The sequence below is a fragment of the Corvus hawaiiensis genome, chromosome 2 (genome assembly GCF_020740725.1).
Source record: "Corvus hawaiiensis isolate bCorHaw1 chromosome 2, bCorHaw1.pri.cur, whole genome shotgun sequence".
NCBI lineage: Eukaryota > Metazoa > Chordata > Aves > Passeriformes > Corvidae > Corvus > Corvus hawaiiensis.
The window spans coordinates 39,865,169-39,889,528 of NC_063214.1; the positions used below are offsets into that span (position 1 = coordinate 39,865,169).

At 38.5% G+C, this 24,360-nt stretch overlaps 1 long non-coding RNA gene across 1 annotated transcript in view; it reads right to left on the minus strand.

Moving 5' to 3' along the window:
- Positions 1 to 12,866: 12,866 nt before the first annotated feature.
- LOC125321528 overlaps positions 12,867 to 24,360 on the minus strand; it is a 435,308-nt gene continuing 423,814 nt past the window's right edge. Inside the window, exon 3 of the long non-coding RNA XR_007201576.1 lies at positions 12,867 to 12,907. This is a non-coding gene — a long non-coding RNA (uncharacterized LOC125321528). The remainder of the gene's footprint in view (positions 12,908 to 24,360) is intronic.

The following is a 24,360-nucleotide window of genomic DNA, read 5'->3' on the forward strand; positions in this document are numbered from 1 at the left end:
AAAAAAGGCGAGAGAAAAGAAAAGATTAAAAAGAAAAAGAGAATAATGTTTAAAGAAAGAGTAGGTCATGTTTAACAACAGGCATTTTCTAGGCAAATTCTTATGATCAGCTTAACCATAGTTGGATTTTTTTGGGTTTTGGTTTGTTTTTTTTTTTTGAAAGCCTTTGCTTATACAAAAGGAAGATAAGATTTCTTTTTTAAAAAAAGGAACATGAATCTGTCAAGAAAGACATTATGACAGTGTTACTACATGCTGGCTATATTCAAACACCCTTCTCTGAGAATCCAATTCTGGTCACTTAAACTGATAGGAGAATGGGTTAGATGGACCTTTAAACAAACTTAATATGGCCAGTTTCATATCTTATTGAATAAGTCATGGAGGAGAGATCTGACATATTTCATTAACAAGCCAGTTCTTTAACCTTATTTTCCTGTTTAAGCCATTTTGAAAGTTGGGGTTTGGTTTGTTTTTTCTTTTTTACTTTTTTTAAATGAAATCCTGCATTTTCCTAGAGTACATGTAAAAAGAGTCTGCAACTGTTTGGTGAAGGATCTCCCAAGGTGTCCTTGCACCTCATCCTGCCCCACTGGTGAGCCCCACCCAGCTGGTGTGATTTAACCAACCTGGAGAGTCGATGATGATGAAGGGCTTCTGTACAGCCTGGTACTTGTGTAACCACTAAGGTAGGTCTACAGAGACCAGAGAGAGACTACAGACGTGACTGAAAACTCCACCAGATACTATTGGGGGGGAGGAGTTCATTTTTTTTTGCACTGTTTAGAGTTCAACACACTCTGCTCCTTTTAATTTCAATTCCTTTCCATTCAATATTTTCGGGTGCAACACTGTGTGACAAAAATATGTAGAGGATCAAAGAACTCACTATACTGAACCCACCAGTCCTATTCCCAGCTTCTAACCAGTGCTGGCCAGTACCAGAAGATTCAGAGAAGGTTTTGAACAACTTACGTTTTATGAAATGGGATAATCTGGTTCACATTTATATCACACTCTATTTATACTTGGTTGTTTTAGACACTGACTAACAAGACTTAACATAAATTTTTTCTGGTTATTCTTGTCCTCCAAGTAAATCTCCAAACTATTTCTGAAACTTGTGAAATTCTTTGTCTCAATATCTTATTTTGACAGTGCATGCATAGTATGCACTCATGAGAAAAACATTTCTTATATTAATTTTGAATTTGCCTTGGATGGTATTTATTTCTTTATCATGCCTCTATTCTTACAGTTTTCAGTGTCTGATTCTTTCCATCAGCAAAGACCATGAAGCTATAAGAACATCTGTAAACCAAGACGGAGTGGATTAGCCCAGTAGCTGTCTCTAGTAATGGACAGCATAGAAGGATATGAGAAATTCCTGCAGCATTTACGAGTCTGTAGAAATCTTCTTCTCATGGCTGCTTCTTTTCTGTTTTGTCTTGGGTTTTGGTTTGGTTTGGTTGCTTGTTTTCATTTTTTTTTCCCCCTGAGGATTTTCTCCCATGTGTTTGGCTTTTTCATTTTTAACTCATACATACTTTTTCATATACAATATTCTGAGTTTCACAAGTTATGTGAAGTAACATTCTGTTTTGATTTTCCAGACATGGCACCTGCTAGTTACATTTAAATCTCCTTAGTTCTTGCATTGGAAAAGACAGTAAATAATGATTCCCTTTTGGCCTATTCCTTGACTCTCATCATTTTATAGTCTTCTGGCACAGAAGACTATAAATTGGTGCCAATTAAAGGCTGGTGCTGACCTGTAAGGAAGAAGCGATCATGCCCAGCCAGCTAAACACAAACTCCTGGACCATTCAAGCTCCCACCCAGGATGGTATAGGGCCACCTGAAAATCAGAAGCAGACCAGATATATTAATATGTGCCTTCTTTGTGCCAGCTGACTGTGCCAAGGCTCAGGATATATTTACTTCTCCAGAGCACCGTGCCCCGCTTTCAAAGCTAAATGAAGTATCTTCCCCTGGAGGCATAACCCAAAAGCAATTTCTCTGAAAAAAGGACAAGACCTACAATCAGCTTCGATGTCATTATTTCTGATGATTTTTTTTCTAGAGAAAGAGAAAAGAAAATTCTATTTCTCTGGGTATTTTTTAAATCCCAAAATGCCTCCAATAAACGGAGGTGCTTAGGGAAGCTCAACAAATGCCATTGCCATTCTGTAAATATGCAGGGAATCTTCCAACCAACAGGAAAGAAAAAATGGGTTTGTTTTTTCATACTCTGGACAATATAATCCAGTGAACAACTCTGCTAGACAAAGAACTGGATTGTGCTAATTGTTGACAGAATAGTCAGCTTTGGGCTACCCTGTGTCTCATTTTCCTGTCTGAAATGTGGCATGCCCTCTCCAAAATACAGTCCTTTTCTTCATGCATTTCTTATACTTTGCTTCAGTAGTTTTTAAAGTTTGCAGATGTGATGGGTCCCTACAAGTGGATTGGCAAACCTGACACACTGACTGACATTTAACTCGAATATTTAACTTTTTCCTCTTCTACTTCACAGTAAAAATTGGCTAGTGGGGCCAGCATAGCAATAGAGAAGAAAATTCAAAGAGAATAAAAATCCCTAGTTTGGGTAGGGCTGAGAAAATTTTCCCTTTTTTCAATTAAAAGAGAAATTCAATATAAATTTTATTTTTCAAAAAAATTAAATTACACGCGGGATTTAATGTCAATCATTTTATTCTGTTTTCCTTATCTTTTAAAAGGAATTTCAGTCTTTTTAAGCCAAAAATATTGGTTTGATACCAAAGAATTGGCAGATTTTCTCAAAAGTGTGTTGAAAATAACATTCTCATGTTTCCATGATAAAATATATCACTTAATATTGGATACTTAAAAATGTCAAAATGAAATGATTCAGCATTTTCATTTCCCTCCCTCTTTATTTCTAAGTTGGAATTGTTATGATTACATTCATTTCCACCTATTCTCACTCCAAAACCTTCTTACTGTTAAATTTTCTGTTCCTCAAATGCTTCCTGATTGCACTGGGTAGAATGGGTTGATCCAGCCTAGCCATTGCACATTGATCCTGGTACTTGGAAGGGCTCAGATAGCAAATTCATCACACCAGCAAGCAGTTTTAGTGACCTACTGCATGGAGACCTCAAAACATCACACAACCCAAGGAACTCTCTAACCTCAGTAATTTTTCTCAGCTTCAGCTCCCACAGACACCAAAAATCTTCTGTTCTATCACTGTTTAAGTGAATGAGCACTTTGTTTCTTCAGCTGAGAAATCCAATTTAAAACTCATTGGGGAATACTGTTATCCTGTAAAACACATACAAGGGAGAAAGCAAGCATGAAAAGACTGCTCAGCCAGGGACTAAAGTAAGTGGGTTATTCTGCAAGTAATCCATTCACTGATCAATTTTAGTGGGAGTTGTGGCTAAATCAGGACAGAAAGAGAAGCACACAATGGGTCTAAACCACCAACATCTGCATAGTAATGTTTCTGAAACAACTACTTCATAAGCTTTTTCCAGCAGCTGGACAAAAACCATGCAAGTCACTTCTCAAGAGATTTGTTCCAGAAATACTGCTTTTAATATGTACCGTTCCAGTTACTACTTTCTGACCTTGCATATTTCAGGATCTCTGGCATATCTTATAACATAAAATAAATACTTTCCCCTCTAAAGTTGCTGTCTGTTTTAGATTTTGTGCTTTATTTGAAAAACTGTGCAGTAAGTGATTTTTCCATCCTATTTTAATTTAACAACCTCTGGTTTCTTGGTGTATATCTTGTAATACAACTCCATCCACTCTCTGTGGGTTCAGGTATTCCTATTTTTGTCTGTCCTTAATAAGGTCATTCAGATCTTTTGCATTCCAAGGAGGCCTTACACTATTCTTTTAAAGGATTATTAAATCTTACGATTTCTCCTTTTCTTCTTCCTTAATGAATTTTAAAATTATTGCTGTTTCAAGTTCCTTTATTTGTTGCAACAACTTTATCAGAACTCACTGTTCTTCCCAATAGCTAAGTGGCTTACTCTCTGTTCAACTCCTCCTCTGACTCTTGATTCCACCGAATCAAAATACTTAAAGGAAATCTCCTTCAATTATCTTTTTGGAGGGTTAAGCTCTTTCCTCTTTCCTTCTTCTTTTTTTAATGCAAAGACATGTTAGACCTCTGTTCTAACTAGTTTCTTAAAGAAAATGGTCAGCTAAAATTGTCCTTTCCTTTTTTTTAATGTTCTCAATATTTTATGCTGTCATCTTAAAGCACCACATGGGTTTGATTGTCCTCCTTAAATCAATATTTATAGAAATATTTCTCAGTGGAGTACCATCTAGAGCAACCTCCCCTGCTCTTGAGTGGACTGGTGCACCTTTGGAATGGTCTGAGGCTGAGCCTGGAGGACTCTGCTGTGGCACCACATGCAGACAGCTGCTCCCTGGCTAATCCTTCACAACCTCAGCAGATAACTAATATGTGCTCTAATACAAGCTTTTATCCATCAGTTTTTGATACAAACTTTCATCCAATCATATTACCCTGCCTTGATCCTTCCATCTTGGGCTTGCCACCAAAGCAATTTCTACTTTGGCCATGGACACACCTCTTATTAAATCCCTTTCCTGCCTGCCTCTTCTCTGTCACATCAAACCAAAGTTACATTGGTTTGACAAAACTGTCAAAACAAACCATTCTGTCTCATATTTAAATCTCTGCCTCCATTTTGCTAACTTTCTATGTCCGTAACCGAGCAATTTTTGCTTTCTTCATTCTGTTCCTCAAGTGCTATCATACTTGGGAACAGTTATCATATGTCTTCTTTGTCTTCCTTCCCACTCTCTTTAAGAGTCTCTTACCACACCAAATCTGACAGTAGTTATGCCTCTAGGACGTGGATGCCAGGCTTCTACGTGTCCCACAATAACTTACTCCCTTTCCCTCTGCATGCAGTTACCTACAGATAGATGACATCTCTTTAGAGTGTTGTCATAGAGTTCCCAGTCCCAAAAAGCCCCTTTAGGGGTTATCTAAAATAGGACAAATGTTATCTCAGTGATTTTTATCTTTCCTCTTGTTGAATCTCCACTCCATAAGTAATAAATTACTTAATGAAACACCATTCTTGCTTTTACTTAAGTGTTTATGTAAATTGCATTATATGAAAAAAATATGTATATTATCTCATGTATTATGTAAAATATTATGTGGATTGGTCTGCCAGGAAGAGATGTGCTCATGAACTTGTATGTGGCATGTATTGGTTCATAACCTGCAGAACACTAGTAGAAGCAGAATTAATTCAGCTGGATATGATATTCTTTTTATGAAAGCTGTGTCAGAAAATTACTGCTTTAGATGACAGGAATTAAGAGGTGAGCCACTTTCCTAATAATATTGGTTATCAGGAATATGAGGTAGAATAATTTACACTGAACTGAAACGTGATTGGAGGAGTCAGCATTGTGCTCTTGCAGCCAAGGAGCCCAACAGCACCGTGGGCTTCATCATCATAGAATTATAGATTGGTTTGGGTTGCAAGGGACCTTAAAGATCATCAATTTCAAATCCCTTGGCTGTAGGAAGGGATGCCACCCTCTATACCACGTTACACAGTACCCTATCCAACCTGTCCTTGAACACTTCCAGGGATGGGTCATCCACAACTTCTCTGGGCAACCTGTACTGGTGACTCACTACTCAATTCTTTGGGTACAGAATTTCTTAGTAACATCTGATCTGAATCTCTCCTCTTTCAGTTTAAAACCATTCCCCCTTGTCCTATTATTTTCTCTCTGTATATATAAAAAGTCACTCTCACTCTTTTTCATAACCACCCTTTAAGTACTAGAAGGCTTCAATGAGGTCTCATTGGAGTCTTCTCTCCATGCTGAACAACCCCAACTCTCTCAGCCAGTCTATACAGAAAGGGTTCTCCAGCCCTTTGATCATCTTTTTGACCTCTTCAGGACTCATTCAAACAGGCACATATCCTTCTTATGTTGGGGCCCCCAGAACTGGATGCAGCACTCTGGGTGGGGTTTTGTCACGGGGGCAGAGTAGATGGGAAGATTCATCTCCCTCAACCTCCTGGCCATTAACATTATCATAGCCACCAGGTCAAGGGGAGTGAATATTCTCATCTCTTTAGCATTTCTGAATTCATGTTTGGAGTACTGTGCCCAATTTTTAAGTCCCCAGTACTCTGGGAAAAAAAGTATAAATTAAAAATTATAAATTTCATTAATTTTCCCAGTGTAGGACAAATCTCATGGGTAGAGCATGAGATGCTCAGGGAGCAGCTGAGGGACCTGGCCTTGTTCAGCCTGAAAAGGAGAAAGTTGGGTAGATACCTAACTGCTCTCTTCAACTACCTCATGGAGGAGTTATAAGATAGCCAGACTCTGCCAAGAGATGCTCAGTGAAAAAAGAAGCAGCAGGAATCCAAAGCTGCAGCAAGGGAAATATCAGCTAAGAATAAAGACAATACAAGTCACAATGAAATTTGTCAAATATTGGAACAGGCTGTCCAGAGAGGCTGTGGGATCTCCATTCGGGGATTTCCAGAGCTCAGCTGGGGAAGCTGGAAAGCATTCAGATAGAAAATCAAAACCAAAGCTAATTATAGCTTTGTACTGTTTGATTTATCAAATACAATAACTAGTTACTTACACCTGGTAGTTTAGCATGAAAAAATTTAATTTGCTTTTACCTTCTCTATCTCATAATAAGGGAGTGAATTCATGTTGATCACAGTGGTATCTCAGTACTCCAGGACTGGTGATATTAAACACACCTACTCTTCCCACATGGTGATCAGGAGGCCCAAGGAGTAGCAGGGTGCCTCTCCACAAAATTGTGGGGGGAAGGAATTTTTTGGACATGGTGATGGTGAGTCATCCCCCAGGGCAGGCTCTGGCTCTCTATCCTTGCCTCACAACATAGTGGGGAAAATACCTGTATCACAAGGGACTCCTCAGAAAATAACAATTGTCTTTTATTATTCACAGTGAAAGGAACTTGTGAATCTTGGCCCATAAAGGGGCCTCTTTTGTGCTATAGCAGTAAAAATGAAAATAAAAAGAAGATTGCTCTGCATCAAAAAGAAAAGAACATTTGTTGAACAAGCTGCTATCCCAACATAAATAATGATGTCATGGTCTAGCTCTTTGTCTCTTTTTCTGCTCTTTTTTAATTACCTTTGTCTAGTTAGCTTCTTAGGTATAGAAAATGGGGTTTTTTTCTCTTTCCATCCCTTTTAACTCTTGTTGTCTTTTTTTCTTTTTAATCTTGTTTTTATTTGCTTTATAATTTCAGGTGTCACTAAACTCCAGTGTAAATTACATGTGTTTGATGGAAAGAGAAGACAAGATTCTGCTTGTGCTCTGCAGGGAAGCAACGCTTGGGACAACCATGTCCTCATCCATTTATTTTTCCACTGTATTTAGTAGCTTTCCCAGACTAAAATTGATGAATCAGGCAAGATCTCAGTTGCTATTAGCTCATCAAGGATGTCAGTGCTGGAAACATAAGACAGTTCCACCTTTTGGGCTTCAATGCAAAGCTGCACATATATATGTGCAAGCATAGGCTTGGATACTTTCAGGCAAAGCAGGCAGTTTGGAAAATTGAGAAAGCATTAAATCTAAAACACTCTGCTTCTCAAAACAGAAAGAGAGAAATGCAAGAGGCAATCTCCCTGCCCTTGCTGTGATAATGCCATGTTCTTCACTTTCCTGAGAATATTCTGCAGTCACGTTCCTGAATGTGAGCTAAACTTTTCTGAAAACACCTCTCCAACACTGTGATGAAATTCTGTCCCTGAGCTGATCTGAGTAGCTGGCTGTCATATGTGCCAGACAACATACACTCACTAAAAGAGACTTTTCTTTCAGGGAGCCAAAGATAAATGATCCTTACATCCGCTAACCTAGAAACAAAGGACCCTATCCCTTCACCTCCTAGTAACAGAATAATAATCACTTGACACCAGGTAATGAACAAAACCTACAAAATGTCTCTTACTGCAGACAGTCACAGCACTAGAAAAATTATTCCTTCTAGCTAAAAACTAGTAATTCCCATCTGTTTTTTCCATTAAGTATTAGCAAAGAAATGTGAGAGTCCTATACATTTTATTCTCTCATTTCTACACTTAGACCCCATGAAAAATTGAATAATGTCTGTAGGAAACATCAAGCACCCCTCACCCCCAGTTTTGTACGATTTGTTGGTCTATGAAAATTAATTGCAAAATGTCTTGACTTCTTCCTGCAAGGAAGCACAAATCTAGCTTCCTTCACCTCAGAAAAAATGTAACGCTTTAAAACAAATGGTAAGGTTTGAACTGTATGACTTTGACTGATTATTCAGACTGATTCTTTCCTTACCAATGCTTGTATAAAGTTAGAATAAGTCCTTTGGCTTCCTTGTTTTTCCTTGAGTTTTACTCTGACTTGAAGAAGAGCAGAACCTCGGTGAGAAGCTGATATCATTCTGGCATGACATCATGTAACTCAGTTGATTGCAGTAGAGCTGCATCTGGTGAATATGGGCTTGACAACAGACTCAGGTCTGAACTGTTGATTGAGGTATCAAAACTAAAAGAGGAGACTTTTACTCTGCTAGGCTATGATGTTCCCTTCCTTTTGAATTGCATCTCAGAAATATTAAACAATTTAGAAAATCTGAATAAAACTTCAATACATTTACTCGATTATTATTATTAATATTTCATCTGTATTACTAACCAATTGAAAAAAACTAGTTTGCTTGGTTTTTTTAATTTGAGATAAATACGGTTTTAAATCTTCACATAAAGAAAAGAAAGGATTCTGTTAAGCCCCCAAATCTTTCAAGTGATAAGTATGGGTATAATGTTTTATATTACATTTCTGTGTTCAACCATGCCACAGATGGGACTAATTTGAAGTTTTAAAAGGTACGTGATCCTGGCTGTCTTTATATTTTGTTTTATGTTCTTTTTTGAGTATTTTTGGGGAAAAGGTAGACTACAGGATTAACTTTCAGGAGACTGAGGATTAGATACCTCTGTGAGAATAAATCCGTGATTTGCAAGCAAGACAAGATGTAATATTTTGTAAATGAAAATATCTAGGGAGAGAATTATATACATAGAGGGTGCTGACTTGTTGAGTGCTGGGAGAGCCAAACTGCTGTCTTTGAGAGCCAATTTACTGTAGTGCTATACAATATTTACTAGCTTGAGGCAATAAGCTTCTTCCAGTCCAGGAAGAGCCCTACAGCAGGTAAGTGCCTTTGTCTGGGCAGGGTGGAGCACTGTCTGGGAGCTGGCACTAGAACAAGCAGGCCAGCCAAATGTTTTAGCCTTCCAAAAACTAGGGATACAAAGGGCTTTTCTCTTTTGGGCAGGGTGGTAAGAAAGGCTTATAAATAGTCTGCAGTAATGTAAGAGAAGGTGTAGACAACCCAGAGGTGAAGTCAAGACAGCCTATCCAGTCAGCAAAGCTCCCATGTTGCTTTTTTGATCATGAATATAAAGTTACCAGGCAGTCTGCATGAGTGTTCTCTCATGACCACTCTTAAGCTGCAATTAATGCCAGGTGTTCTAATTCAGTTTCAGATCAAAATCTGCCCCTACATTCCCTGTCCAGAAAAGATCTGAATTGACCAGCTTTCCTCTAGCAGTGGAATAAACTGCCTACTCTCTCCTGAGGCACCTACATGGAGGACAGATCCTTGCTACTCACTGACTAACCTACTTTGCCCATGAGTGCAAGGCTCAGTCCTTTTTTCTGCTCCTCTCTAGCACAGAGGCACTGAAGTAGGACATGCTGGTATCCATCCTGGTACAGCTATTTATGAACTAAACTACATCCTGTAAGTATGTCCTTTGCAAACACCCTAAAGGAACCCTGCTGAAATCTCTGAAGAAACAATACACCCAGCCAGATATATTTTTAAGATTGGTGGGGTGTGGGCACAGAAAGCCATGAGACACCTACCAGAGAATTTTTGCTCTACCCAGTCTATTTTTAATTTGTCAAAAATATCGCCAGGTGGCCAACCCTGAATTTAGGAATGCAACACACAAGCCCATTTTAAACTCCCTGTGGATACACCAGACAGTTAACAACCCTTCACACCAGTCATGCACAGAGGTCACCTAGATTCATTGTGAGGAGTGGGATGGAGTGGAGCATGCAGAAGTGATCCAGGGTTCTCCTGAGCAGACAGGAGATTTTTTGTTGTTCTTGTGACGCTAACAAGTTTACTGCAAGAAACAGGGCACAGGCTTACAACCTTTGGTTCTCAGCATTAGCAGCAATCTAAGGAACACAGGGGAAAAGGCATATGAGTTCAAACACAAGTTATTTTGTAGTCAGTGGCAAAACTCTCAAACAGAACAACTGAGTGGAAATGGAGAATGGAAAAAAGACACATGGAGAGAGCAGACAAAGAAGGAGAAAAATGTGGTGGTAAGGAAGGAGAAAGACTCTTGAGAGAACAAAAAGCAAAAATGTAAGGTGGGGTTTTTTTAATATATGTAATGTAGAAGCATGGAGTAAAAAAAAGAAACTTTCATTAATGTATTTTTCGTTAGTTGATCCAGACAGCAGGCAAAGGCATGGAGCAGGGCAAATAGAGGAATAATCTAATTACATTTATAACAAGGGAGTAAACAAGGGAGTATTCTTCCATACAGAAGAAAAAGTATGGGTGTTTAATTTCAGTGGAGCAAGCTTTGTTAGAACTGACACTGTTGGATAAAAGTGAAAGAGAATCATGAAAGGAAGGGGCAAGTGAGCGAAATTGGAAGGCATTTAAAGTAAAATTCATGTTTGCCTCAGGGAATGTTGTGTATGTGCATGCTACCTACCCAGTAAATATACTGTAAAGGAAAAGGTGTGCCAATGTGAAAGAAAAATGCTCTGTAGAAAGTAATCAAGGTTACAAAGGGGAAAAAAATGGGAGAGATAAAATGGGGATTATGGAAGGGAGAGATGAGAAAGTGTAGAGAAAAGAATAAAATGTGAGGAGACAATAGAAGCAATAGAAATGTGTTAGGGCAGGAAGGTCATCCAAGGAGATTACAGAGGAGGATATTGTAAATGTAACATATTATTAACTAAAAAATAGGTATGGCAGTGACACAAAGTTAATTCCCTGCCTCAGTTTTCACAAAGTAAAAATAAAGGACAAATGTTAAAAGCAGACATGAAATTTCCCCAGGGAGGAAAAAGAAGTATTAGAAATCATACAGGAAATCTCGGTTATGCCAGAACAGGTAATCAAAAATAATAGTCAAAACCATATACACCAAGAATATATATAGAAAAAACCCCTTCAAACCACCTCTACTCAAGCCTGCTTTACAACTTTCTTTATAAGGAAAGGAAAAAAAAAAAAAAGGAAAAAGAGGTTAGAGGAGAGATGAATAAAAATTTCAACTCACAGCTCTCTTTTAAAACATATTGATGACAAGCTAAAAGCTGTATTTAAAATACCCAGCTCACCAATTCTTCCCTTTTCTGATAAAATAAATGTCTTTGGAAAAGAACAGAATAAAACCACCCCTCAAAGCCTGTACCTTTCACTCTTTTATGATCCACATACCCATTAAGGACATCATCTGCTACCACTGAAGCCAATGGAAGCATGTAGTGCTGATTTCACTCAGCATTGAGTCATGCCATGGCAAACAGAACAATTTGCATGCCTGTACTGGAGAAATGGTATGGGCCTTCACAGCCCTGTATGCTGACAGTGTCTCCACCACCAGTTCATTCACGTTCATCACTTCTTGTCTCAGACTTTCCAGGTGAAAAATGGGACATGCAATTGGTGCTGAAGGGCTTGAGATCAGTTGGTGACAACTTCTGGACGTTAGGCATATGAAAACTGCCCAGAATGCTTCTTCTTGGGACATACAGAGGAAGAAATTGCAGCTGTGTACCTCTGTATTTCTCTGCTGTGGCTGCTAACCCTTCATAAAACTACGGGGCAGAAGGGCAGTTGCCTCTAAGCTCCTGTGCTTTTCCAGTTACTCATGTTCACTTGTGTACCAAAGAGCAGGTCAACAGGAGAGAAAAGTGCTACTTCTGTCCCCAGGCTGCTCTCTAAATTCCTGCTCTACTGCCAAACAAGTGTAATGACATGCGGCCAATTCCTCAGGGAAAATTGCAACCACTGTGTTTTCAAGCAGTGCTCGGTGAGGATATCTGAGACTCATCAACATAGTAGTCTTAGAAGAATCAGCCTTGAGGAGTTACCTGTTTGACACTTCATCTGAGGTCCCTGGTTCTAAAGCTACAGGAAAGTTCTTTTACCCCTTTTAAAAAGGTTCCCCAGCAGCAGGGCCTCTTCTAACAAAACTACAGCTGGCTCCTGCTCTGAGTTGTTCTGGAATTAATTCAAATGTTTTCTTGACTTCTGCATGCATGTAGAGTTGCCAACCTGCTACAGCAAAAAAGGAACTTTCCTCAGCCCAGAACACTGACACAGCATCTAAAGGTTACTTTTTCTTTTTTTATATAGTTAAAAGCTTTTAAAACCCATTTTCATAGGATCATAGAATGATTTGGATTGGAAAGGACCTTAAATATCATCTTGTTCCAAGCCCCCTGCCATGGACAGGGATGCCACCCACTAGACCAGGTTGCTCAAAACCCCATCCAGCTTGGGCTTGAATACCTCCAGGGATGGGGCAGCCACAACTTCTCTGAACAACCAGTTCCAGTGCCTCACCACCCTCACAATGAAGATTTTTTTCCTAATGTCTAATCTAAACCAACCCTCTTTCAGTTTTAAGCTTCCCACTTATCCTTTTACATGTTCCTTTTCACATGCCCATGTGAAAAGTCCCTCTGCAGCTCTCTCATAGCCCCCTTTAGGGAATGGAAGGCTGCTATAAGCTGTCTCCAGAGCCTTGTCTCCTACAAGCTGAACAACCCCAACTCTCTCAGCCTGTCATGCAGGAGAGATGCTTCAGATTTCTGATCATCTTGGTGACCCTCCTCTGGAATCACTCCAACAGGCCCATGTTTTCCTTTTTAGGGGCCCCAGAGATGGACTCTTTTTGAGAGTCTTCAAATGCTAGTAAATCACTTAGTCACACAGTACTCTTCTCTCTCTTAGTTCCCTCGATAAGACGCCAGGCATAAAGTGGCAGAGGCACAGGATACAGTTTTTGCTTGGTTTTATCTGAAGTATAAATGCTGTCTCATATCTTGCTGGAAGGAGAACATATATGTGGAAATGAAAACGTACATGGAAATGGGACATGGAAAGGAGCAGGAATAACACTTCCTTGAGTATACTAACTTCAAATTTCTACTGAATCCAGAGGAATAGTTGTCTTCTGTCTTATGAGGATTAAAAAGTGTTCTCTGATCCATCTAAGAATTTAACCAATGGGGTTTCTGTGGATATTTTCAGAGGTGTGAATCCCAGATGGTGGATTCACATTGGCTGTACTGAAATTAGACTGATTCACACCAGATGAGAAAGATTAAGCAGCAAATCAGGAAACAAGAAGCAGACTCCAGACTGCCTTGAATCACATTCCCACATGTATCTTGAAGGCCTTTAACCTTCCCAAGTGGTCAGTTATATTGATTAGACCTTCTGGTGTATTTATTTAATTAAGTATCCTATATTTGAGACTATACTTAAGGCTTTCTTGAGTCAAAAGAGAAATTCCAACTTCAGAATAGGAAGGAGCTGTACAAATGAACCAGCCCTCAGTCCAAAAAGAACAGTCAGAAGAAAGTGTCATTCCACAGATAAGTGACCTTTTCAGCTAGGTTTGCAATCAGACAAAGATCCAAGCTTTTGTAGCAGAGGCTTTACTGCAAGAACCTTTTGAAACAAACTGAAAATACAAGTGCTCAACACATTAAAACACTAGTAGAAGGCAGAAAATTAGTATTTGAGCTGCATTCAAAAGAGAAGTGAAGAAGATACAAGAAATTGACAGAACAAAGGGCCACAGTGTAGGAAAATATTATTGAACATGCTATGCTGCTTGGGAGGAATCCAGATCAGCACCTGAGCAGCTGCATATTCTGGACAATCTGTTGATGATTAATGGAAGGAAGATGGGAGGCCAGTTACAATCATCTCTGCCCAGTGCTATGAATGCAAAGCATAAATCAGGTTTTCATCATCTTTTTTAAAGAGCCTCTGTGGAAAACACAGACTAACTCTCAGGTGGCAAGCAACTAGGGTGTTGTGGAAACTCACCTTCAGTAAGCAGGCACAGTGTTCTAATAGCTCTTCATGCAGAATTAATTATAAACAAAAAGATACAATCATATGGCAGTGAACAAAAACTGAGGAACATTTTGGAAAATATTGCTGAAATAGTAGAGGAAGTGAATGAGGTCATTCATCAGCTCAAGAAGTCAGCATTTGCACAGGCATAAGACAAGCTATTTAGGCATCTCCAGTGTAAGGGTCCATTCCTAACATTCAGGGTTTCTCTTGTTTTTACAGAAGACATTCCTAAGATGTGTTTCTCTGACCTGTTCTAGTTGTTTACATCAGGATGAGTTCAACTGTACCTACGAATGCTCATTTCTGTCCTTCGACCATGAGGTGGATTGGCAGTAAAACAATCTGAGCTATAGCTGGCTGTGCAAATGCCTCATTACTCAGATCACACACATGCACACCACGGCCACCAGTAGGAAATGCTCACGTTGGGCATTAAATTTTGATGTTAAGGTTTGGAACTGAAGTCAAAGATATTTGGGATGGAAGATTCTGGCTGAGTTTCTTTGCTTCTTGTGAAGGCTCTGTGGTTCCCTTTACACCGAGCTATGGAGTGTGATCCAGAGATCCTCAAGCTATCAGCAGCAGCCCATGTGTGTGAATATGTTCCCACAGCAAAGCTTCTTGCTTAACACCTCCTCTTCAGAAGTGGTGTGATCATGCTGCCAGAGCCAAGGAACAATATGGGCAGGAAAATACTGTTTTGATAGCTCAGCAGCATGCTTTCTAGAGTGCTGGATTCCAGGTCAGGAAGAGCCAGTCTGAATTTCTCTGTACACAGTATGCAAAATAAAATCTCATCCTTCATCTATTATTGCAAGGACTTAAATACGATCTCCAGTTCCTTATTTTTTTCACTAGAGACTCGGTCAACGAGGACTTTGGGAAAGGCATGGATTATATAGTATATTCTATATTATATTAGGGATTGAATTTATAAGATATTTAAGGTCCCTTTTAACTCAAACCTTTTTATAATTTTAAGGGTGTTTTCCTACAGCTAAATGAGATACTTTAGCTTACTTTTTAGTGACCAAAACCTGGAACAGGAAAAAAAGGAAATATGTAAAAATTGTTAAGTTTATCAAACAGTTCAGCTAAAGTGAATTAAACGAAACACAAATTCTTAACCAAAGGAGAAGTTCTGCTTTAATTTAAGGTTTTAGAGAAGAAGTTTTCTGTTCCTAAATTTATATTGCATTTTTGAGATATTAAAATAAAAAATAACCAAAGAAGCTAAATATTTTTTAAAGTAAATATTTAATCTGAAGTAACATATTTTTAAACTCTTGAAATTTAATATTAACACACTTAAGTTTTTAATATTACTAATCCTGGTAAAAAAAAAATGAAAAATTAATGTGAATATCTTCATATATTGAAGTTTCAGAGAAGAGGGATTATAATGCAATTCTTTCTGCAGCTTAGACTAACATAAATCCTTAAAGAAAATTTTCACATGGCAGTGTTCTGATCCAATGTTCCACCTGGAGAGGTTCATCACCTGATTGACTAGTGTTTTTATAACATTGCAGCAACCCTCATGTGGTCTGCATATATGTTTCTAAATATGTGTAATATATTTTTAATATATGCATACATGTCATAATGTTTGAGAAGCCCAAAGTGATCATAATGGAACAAGGCTACTAAAAACACAACAAAATACTTGTGTTTAGAAGCTGCCTAAACTACCAAAAAAAAAAAAAAAAATCCTGCATTTCTCCTCACTATGTTTTGGATTTCTGTCAACAAAGGTGAACTACTGTATATATCTAAAACCCTGCTTGGTTAGGCCATACAAATATGACAGGCAAGAATATGTCTGAGAATCAGTTGCCACTTTGGGTTTTAGTGACTGATCTTCTCAGATGTTGTATAATTGTGCATTTTATCAGTGTCAGAAACTTATATCCGGATGGGATTTAGGTGCTGCAAGTACAAGGTGGACACAGGAAAGGTCTGTGCATACTAACAGATGTCAGCTGTGGTCATGAGTCTCCTTCAGGTACAATTTATCCTTAAGAGGTGAAAAAATAACATCTTTCTCATGCAAATTTTTGCTAGTATACAGAGCAGAACAAATGGAAGGCAGACGTAGCAAAGCTATGCAGGAGGCTATGCAACCATAAGATTAAGCTTAAATGAGAATAAGGGCACAATTTGTCTTCTGAATTCCTTGTAGGGTCCACTTGGTTCACATTGTCAAGCTTTTCTGTACACCTGTGACCAAAGAAATTTAATTTTCTTAAATAAAAAAGAAAGCTGAGAATCATACTTAACCACATCATTTTGCAAGCTAGATATGGAACACATAATCCTTTCCTTCTAAGTATTTTCATAGGCTTTCAGGGAATGGTCCCAGTTCTTAACGCAATCTCCTGTAGTTTTTGACATCAGTATTGACTGCAATTGAGTGAGATCACCTTATATTGATCCCAAATCTCACCTTCAAAGCAAACTTTTTGTTTAATCTGACTCACCAGTTCTCTGACTGACCATTTCTAGTCTGATGTCATGTTTTTTAACTGTTCGCATTCTTTCTCTTCAGGATGAATTATTCATCATTTGGACACACTCCAAAATGCATAGACACTTTTAAAAGTCCAGAGATAGTTCATAGCATTAAAAGTAACCATCTCAGGGAAACATGCCTTCCTTTCCTGACTCTGACTCCTGCTCTCCTGCAGAAAATGCTTTCAGCTTTCAGAGTCTTTTCCCTGAATATGGTCTTCATTCTTCATCAAATTACCCATTCATTGCTCCCCACAAGCATGTGGTCCCACGTTGGTCTGGAACACATAGAGGGTTATTGAATTACATGGTTATTTGTGACCTGTAAAATTGATACCAAGTTTGTTATAGTGCAGCTGACTTGGTTTCAGATTTCAGACATTATTAATCATAATAGAAAAGAGTGTAACAGCAGGAGCAGGTCTGGCGGAGGAGACTTCAGACTGAGATTTGTCCTATATGTAGGCTGAAAACCAGTTAAAACTATACATATTTTAAGCAGAAATTCTAACTTGTGAGATCTCTAATCCCTTACGTTTGCTTTTCAGACATCTAAACACACAAGGAGACTTACGCCCTTGGAAGTTTAGCATTGCTTTTATCCGGGAAACAAAATAAAAATAAATTTAAAAATGAAGGTCAAGATAGACAATCAAAAATCCCAGTTCAGGACTTCTTCATTCACACTAATTTTTGAAACAGTTTTGCAAAATGAAAATTTATTAAATACTGAAGGATAGATTCTGATTTAAGTTACCATGGGGTAAACTGGAATTATTCCCATGATGTGGGCAAACCTATGTCAATGAAAACAGAATCAGAGTTTTGTGATATCAATTGCCTAGAGATGGTTTATTTCTATCCCATTGGAAATCATTAGTACAAATCTAACACTTGCGCAGGAAAAAGCCCAGACACACATAGAGAGGGAGCCATGGTTAGTTTGTCTTCCGATGTATTTACAGATGTTGTTAGGAAAAAACAGCCCAAAAGTAAAAATTATGCTACAACAAGAAGTGCTTTTTCTTCTAAGTAAATATACATTCTTGTGACTTCTGGGAAAATCATCAGGTAGGAAGTGTTTAAGGAGCTGTGGCTCACACTGGAGCCCCATTAATGCTGTGGTGTGGGGCAACAGCTGTGCTATTGGGGCTATATGACCATTTCTGTTGTTGGCAGCTGACTCTCGGTGACCCTGTTTGAGCAGGGGAGTTGGTTAACATGACCTCTAGACATCTTTGGTGCTGAGGTGCATCAGTGAAACTCCTTGCTTCATAATGGCATTGAGCCCAGAAGTCAGGGAAAGACTCACCAAAAACTTACTGGGTATCCCCAGCTACTAGTTATTACAATACTGAAGACTAAGATTTTGAAGAGAGACAACACATTATGCTGCAAAGGCACAGGCTAGCAGAAAGCCAGAAAAGCTTTCCCAGTTGGCAGATACCTTTAAAGCTGCATTCTTGACCCATGGGTTGAAATATGCAATGCTCACCATGCCATTCCAGGATCTTTGCACAGACAAAATACAGGATGCTCATTACCATGCTGCTATGCCTTCATTTAGTCAGAGTCACCATAAGGGGCTTCTGCCTACTCTGCAGACAGGGACTGGTGACCTACCACAAAAAAAGTTTGGTGCCTTAAATTCATGCTCAGTGTCAAATTTGGGATTAGTTTTATCAAAGGCAGAAAGCAGAGTTTTACAGAGTATATAAACACTTTATTGAAGAGACCTGAGCTCTGCAGTCTACCTCCAAACAATAACATTAGGCAAAATTTATGGGTTGAATCACTAAAAATTATTTGCCCAAGTCTCAAAGACAATGTGTTGACACTACAAACACAGGAGTGAAGGAGAACATAACACAACCATTTATACTGTGTTTCTTTACTCTGTCAGATCCTCCCGACTGCAGAAGCTTTTAGAAACTGTCAATTTATGTTAGGGGTATGCAGGGATATTCAGCCCTGATAGCAAATAATTTTGCATAAAGCTTAAAATTCTAGTACATACAGTAAAGCTAAATCCCCAGAGTACTTCTCAGCTTCAAACAGGGCTGCTTAGGAAAAGAATTGATTGCACATGCAAGAGAAAATCAGAAATAAAACCCATCTATGTTGAAAAATGGAATACCAAATGGGAAGATAAATAATATGCAGCTTCAAAGTAAGTCTTGCCACAAAAATCCTATAATCACTGTGAGAAAAAGAGATTATGTAAATTTATTTGGTGATTAGAAAAATTACATATTCAAAATTATTTAATTTCATTATACAGTGAAAGTTACACAAATAAATACCTACTGTACCTGCATTTTTCCTATCTGCCTTTTTGCAATTTTTGACATTTATTATCTACAAGCTAGACAATGTATGGCCCATGTGACAAGCCAGATTTTGTTTAACAAATGTTTATCATGTATGTGCTGTGAATTATTTTAGAGCAAAACAGACTGATGGTTAGTGTATGAATGACAACCAAGAAATCTTGGCACTGTCTTCACCTTCTTGCTCGCAGAAAGACCATAATTTTTATGTCTCATCTTTGAGGTATGAAAGACGTGCTGACTGCCCAGCCACAGGTCCCCTTGGTCAAAATGTACTGCATCAGACGTAGAAGTAGAGCACCAGGAAGGGATAGGAGCAGATAAAGAAGATAAGGAAAACTGTGAGGTACAGTAATTATAGTGGTTGACACACGCACAGTCAGACAGCCAAGGGCAGAAGGTAAAAGGGACACCTTTGGACCATCCCGTCATCACAGGAAAAGGAAGGGCAAGTCTAAATACTAAAAGACACTCAATCAGCCTCTGGTGAAGCTATAGGGAGAGAAATAAAAAAGGCCTGAACATCTAGTGGGTCAGTGCGGATAAGGTTCTTTTCTGCCAAGAACAGAGTTATAAATTGGAGAAAATAAGATAGCAGTAACAGTCCAGGTCAGATGGCCCTGTCCAGATGTGCAGGTTTTGAGTGGTGACCCAGGGATGACAACCACAACCTCCAGTACTTGTATGAAAATTATATGTGATCCTCAGATAAGAAGAGTCCTCCTTGAGAATACAGAAGACAAAGAAAAACCCCACTTGGAATCTGTGATGTGAGAGACTGTCTTAATACACAATTGTATTTTTTTAAGAAGCAAAGAACTACTTCAGGATCTGCTAGAGTGAGTCAGAGCACCTACAAAAGCAAGGCAAGGAATGGTACAAGACAGACCTTGCAACAAAGAGGACAGCTTAAACGAGCAGGCAACTGTATGAGGCCAAGGGAGAGGAGGCTGCTAGTTGTGGCCTTGCTCCCTGGAAAGGCTTAACAACCTCCAAGTGCAGAAGAAAAGTATGTGGGAAGGAAATTATCAGCCTGAGATTAGGTAGCATCTTGGGCTAGGGATTTGCAAGTGATGCCCTAAAATTTGAATCTGATCATTGATACTGCCAAATAAGTCACAATGAAGGTTAAATGTGGGTGTCTGACCCACATACCCATGTCCAACTGTCAGAGCACCAGTCTTTACTGAAAATGTCTTTACAACTGCTCCACAAGGCAGGAAAGCATCATCTTGTAGCAGCAGGAGCATGGAGAGACAGGTGAACTCAGGGAGATGTCATTGTAGTGCAGGGAAATCAAACAATACTGTCTTCAGAAAACACTCTGATCACTGAAAGACCCTTCGTCTCCAGCCAAAACTCATATGAAAATAAATCACAGGGATAGACTAACAGTGTGGATATAGAATTTGTAGGAAGTGTGATTGAGTTTTGATTCAGCCAGCCGATATCTGTGGTATTTTACATTGCACCTAATCCAGTGGCTCTTCAGGTCATTGCCAGAGACAGTCACCCTCTCCTCTCCTTTCTCCTCACTCCACGCCATCAACTGGGCATTATGTCTCTTTTCACATGTGAGATCAAATAATCCCTTTCAGGATTTAGATAAACAAGGAGATTTCAGAGAAATCTTTTTTGCTCATTTGCGTGTTAGTAGGTTAATTTTCCACAGATAAGCTGGACCAACTTCAGTTGCAGCTCTCATACATGGGAAACAGTAGAGGTGCACAGCTGTGGACCAAAAGCAGAAGCAAACACCACTTTGGAGTGCACTGGTAAGTCACGTCAGTTTGAAACATTCATAGGTCACAGACCACGTGTCCCCTACTTACAATTTCTTCTCAGTAGGACAGAATCATTATTTTTTTCCTTCTACATAAGAAGATTGGAAAAACACAAATCAGTAATGATTATGGATCACTAAGCAGTGAGGACAACAGCAGGTAGAAAGTAGATAACAGATAGTCCCCTTCCTCAAGGCCTTCAAGTTTAGCAGAGATCTCGTTCAACTTTTTGATGGGTTATCAGCAGAACTTTCTTTTTTTTTTTTCCCCAGAAGGAAGTTAGGAAAATAAGATTTGTCATTTGTGAGAATTTGTCATTTAGAGGAAGTTAAAATAATAATAAACAAAAAAGATAAAAAAGCAAGGAGTAATCCTGAATCAAAATGGAAATTCCAATACAGCACAAGAGGTCTAAAAGAAATGAATTAAGAAAACTCTGAATTATTGTTTCTCACTTGCGTTTAGTGTTGACAAAGGGAACGTCTATCAGCCAGACACGCTGAACTCTCTTTCATCACCTGAGAGAAAGAAGGCTGTCTAGAGGCTCCATCAAGGTAAAAAACTTGTCTTGAGAGAAAAAGCTCTCTCTTCATTGCATTGACTACCTGAAGTTTAGAAATCTAAATATCCAAATCCAAATATCAAGTTCAAGCACTCATTTTTGTAATCAGTCACTAAATACCTGCCATGTGTATTCTCAAATATAAAAACCCCCAAACCTAGTCCAACAGGAATATTGATGACTATGCAAAAGTTAGAACAAATGAGACAAGAGAAAAGAAAGTTTCCTCTACCTCCAGTGCCATCGGGGGATAACACTGGAATCAGCGTAATCTGATTCTCTGACTCTTGAAAGAGTTTGTCTTTCTCATCAGACCTAACGCAGCGGTCATTCTCACAGGGTTCAGGTCACTTTGCCTACAGGTATCCATCCAAAAAGCTGCTGCCATGATTATTCCATAATTTATTGTTTTCCCAGAGCACCAGCACGTGAATCCCTTAGCTGAGGCATCATGCTGTCATTCATCCATCTTTATTCCCAGTGCCCCAAATAGTCTTTGTCGCTCTCCTGACTTTTAGCACTCATTCAGATGAAAGTTTGGGAGAGAACTGTGGCATCAGACTTCAGAAGAACCACAGTGTCCTTTGTCCTCTGAAATGACTGTTGCTTAGGAGAAGCTCACCTTAAACATCTACAAACCCATTTCCTTCTTCTGCTGAAAATCTCTCTGTAATACCTTACTTAGCTGTGGTGTCCACGAAATGTCATTGGTATGCCACAGCATTTTTTTCTGAATAGTTTACTGTGTCCTGATCATGATGGCAAGTATCATTTCTGTGCTTGGTGTTGTTTGCCATTTATGGGCACCTGCCCTTGTCTTATCCACAGACTTTAAGATCTGAGGATAAGGACTGTGCTCTTTGTCCCGAGCTGCATCTTACCCTGGCCAATGGAGTGGAAACATAATAAACACAAAATTTGAGTCCCACTGCCTTAAAATAAAAATTTATAGGTCCTGATTCATCAGTCATGTGTCTTATGCTAATAAAATATTGCGCCATTATGTTGTGTGGAAAGTTGGCATTTTGAATGGACCACCATCTGGAATTTCATTTTTATATATGGTCTATACTGATGCCTGAAGTTAATATTATGCCTGCATTTCCATTCCTAAAGCACATTACCACAAGCTTATAAATTTAACCTTTTAAAATGAAAAAATGTGTTCTCAGCTGTCAAATGGCTTTCAAAACCCTGAATGTAAACAGTTGTTACATTTGAAGGTGAAAAATCTGTGTCTTACTGTTATACGATTTTTGCAAATCTTATAAAATATTTCTGATGGCTTGGGAAGAGAAGACAGAATTAAAAATTGGACAGTGAAGCATAACTTCCTGCCATGGCTTCATGTAATCCCAAGTAAACCTGTTTTAATTCGGCTATTTTCTGGAGTTTTAGTCTTTTTCCTATGCAGTGCTCTTCATATTTAACGTGTAAAGGACCTGCCCAAGCTCCACTGTCATAGAACATGTGTGGAAATTGATTAAAAATTTCCAGTAAATTGTCAGTGCCTGTGCAGTACTGGTATTTTGAATAGAACACAAAATTAAAAGGAAGACCTTTCAAAGATATGTACTTGTGTGGAAAATGAATCTGAAATACCTACATACATTATGTGTGCTTAAACAGCATAGTTTGTATTTAGATATAAACCCACAAAACCTTAAGAGCATGCATGTAAAACAAACAGATGTTATTTATAAAACTGCCAAAATATGTACTGAAGCAATCAGAATTATTTAAAGTGGAAGAGAATATTTCTCTCAAAGATTAAAAGTTTTTCCTTCAAATTTCTCCATTCTCTTATAGTAGGAGTCATACTTCATTTATCATTAAGCAACTTGTAAATCTTTCTTAACTACTTTGCATCATAACATATTTCATACTTTTTCATTCTTGTAATATTTAACCATGTACTTTATATAGTTCATAGTTTATAACATTTTAAGGTCAGGAAGAATCAATAGTGTGATTTAATATGAACACTGAATAACCTGGTTATGAAACTTCAACCAGTTTTTTCACACAGAATGCTACACTCACACAGGTGCCTGTTATGGCACAAAGAAGTTTTAAAATTGTATCAGGTACACTTACCCAAAAGTCAATTTTTAACGCTTGAGAAGTCCTACCATACTGACAGCTAACTCAAAGGAATGGAAAACCACAGTGACAGAAGCCAAGCAATATGCTTCAGTTGGCAAGAATAAAAAAGTTGAAAATATTGTAAGAGCTGATTGAGAGAGAGAGAGGAGACTATCAGTTCTTCAGCATAGATTCCCGCTGAGATTTAAAGGCAAGTCACAGAATTAAGACAAGTAAGTGATCACAGGCATGGCATGTACCTAAGGTAAAGTCCTCTCTTTGTACAGGTACTTTAATATAAATTGGTATAAGTCCTACATTTCAATATAGCCTCCTAATGCCTGTACACCTCTAACCAACACGCTATGAAACAATTCCCAGTCTACCTTTCACTTTATCCCACAAGCAAATACATCCTGCACAATGATGTGGCATAACACGCAGACAGACAACACATGCACACTTGAAAGAGCACCACTGCATGTACAGCTGAAACAAAGGCATTTCCAGCAAATTCAGTAAATTAAAGTAGCCCTAGTGCAGGTTAGTTTAGCTGTATTTTGACTAGCCCATGAAGGCAAACACTCTTTTCTTCTAAGAACGAACTTTAATACTCACAAGAGGTGCAACTTTATTTATATATTTTAAATATTGCATTACATGGGCTTGCCCTCACTGCATTAACAGCCTGAAGTATTAAGACCTTCTAGAGTTTTAGGGCATGTTATAATAATAGAAGTGACCCACCCTGAGATTTAATAACTCTCAGTCTAGATGTCAGAAGGAAAACAGTAACTCCATGCTGTAGGCACTTTTCCTACTCTTTATCCT